The following is a 2012-nucleotide window of genomic DNA, read 5'->3' as shown; positions in this document are numbered from 1 at the left end:
TATATATATATATATATATTATATATATATATATATATATATATATATATATATATATATATATATATATATATATATATATATATATATATATATATATATATATATATATATATATATATATATATATATATATATATATATATATATATATATATATATATATATATATATATATATATATATATATATATATATATATATATATATATATATATATATATATATATATATATATATATATATATATATATATATATATATATATATATATATGCCAGCTATATCTAAATCTGAACCGATTTTTTTCCAAAATCAGTAGCGATTGTCTTTACCCCGCAAAAAGATCCTATGCCTAATTTGAGGACGATCGGACTTTAAATGCGACCTGTACTTTGCACACAAAAATACATGAACAGACAAACGGACGGACATAGCTAAATTGATTCAGAATTCAATTCTTTGACAATCGGTATACTATCCTTCTTGGGGTTACATACAAAAGCACAAACTTATTATACCCAGTACCACAGTAGTGGTGAAGGGTACAACAGGATGGCTGATAAGTCCCCGGTTTAACAAAGAAAAACAGATTTTTTTGTCAAAATTCGTTTTTATTATTCAACATAGTTCCCTTCAAGAGCGATACAACGATTATAACGACCTTCCAATTTTTTGATACCATTTTGGTAGTACTCCTTCGGTTTTGCCTCAAAATAGGCCTCAGTTTCGGCGATCACCTCTTCATTGCAGCCAAATTTTTTCCCTGCGAGCATCCTTTTGAGGTCTGAGAACAAGAAAAAGTCGCCAGATCTGGAGAATACTGTGGGTGGGGAAGCAATTTGAAGCCCAATTCATGAATTTTTGCCATCGTTCTCAATGACTTGTGGCACGGTGCGTTGTCTTGGTGGAACAGCACTTTTTTCTTCTTCATATGGGGCCGTTTTGCCGCAATTTCCACCTTCAAACGCTCCAATAACGCCATATAATAATCACTGTTGATGGTTTTTTCCCTTCTCAAGACAATCGATAAAAATTATTCCATGCGCATCCCAAAAAACAGAGGCCATTACTTTGCCAGCGGACTTTTGAGTCTTACCACGCTTCGGAGACGGTTCACCGGTCGCTGTCCACTCAGCCGACTGTCGATTGGACTCAGGAGTGTAGTGATGGAGCCATGTTTCATCCATTGTCACATATCGATGGAAACACTCGGGTGTATTACGAGTTAACAGCTGCAAACACCGCTCAGAATCATCAACACCTTGTTGTTTTTGGTCAAATGTGAGCTCGCGCGGCACCCATTTTGCACAGAGCTTCCGCATATCCAAATATTGATGAATGATATGACCAACGCGTTCCTTTGATATCTTTAAGGCCTCTGCTATCTCGATCAACTTCATTTTACGGTCATTCAAAATCATTTTGTGGACTTTTTTGATGTTTTCGTCGGTAACCACCTCTTTCGGGCGTCCACTGCGTTCACCGTTCTCCGTGCTCATTTCACCACGCTTGAATTTTGCATACCAATCAATTATTGTTGATTTCCCTGGGGCAGAGTCCGGAAACTCATTATCAAGTCAAGTTTTTGCTTCCACCGCATTTTTTCCCTTCAGAAAACAGCATTTTATCAAAACACGAAATTCCTTTTTTTCCATTTTTTTTTTCAGAATAACAAAAGTTGCTTCACAAAAGACGCTCTAATTGACTTACAGACGTCAAATTTTGACACGAATCATTTGAAGGTTGGTACTATATGAAAATAATATGCATTTAATACCAGCGACGCCATCTATGTGTCAGACTTATCAGCATTAGCGTAGCTAGGCAATTTCCCTAGGGGGAGGGGGGGCTATAGCCCCCCTAGCTAAAACTTTATAGACTAAACTTATAGGTTCAACTAATGTTTTATTTCATAAAATTGAATAAAAAATAGACATCAAAATAACTCGACAATCAATTTATAATAAAGCAACTAAAAGTACCCTACGGGAAAAAGGTGCAAATTGCCA

Source organism: Haematobia irritans, chromosome 1, assembly GCF_050003625.1.
Source record: "Haematobia irritans isolate KBUSLIRL chromosome 1, ASM5000362v1, whole genome shotgun sequence".
Taxonomy (NCBI): domain Eukaryota; kingdom Metazoa; phylum Arthropoda; class Insecta; order Diptera; family Muscidae; genus Haematobia; species Haematobia irritans.
This window is presented reverse-complemented; position numbering follows the sequence as displayed.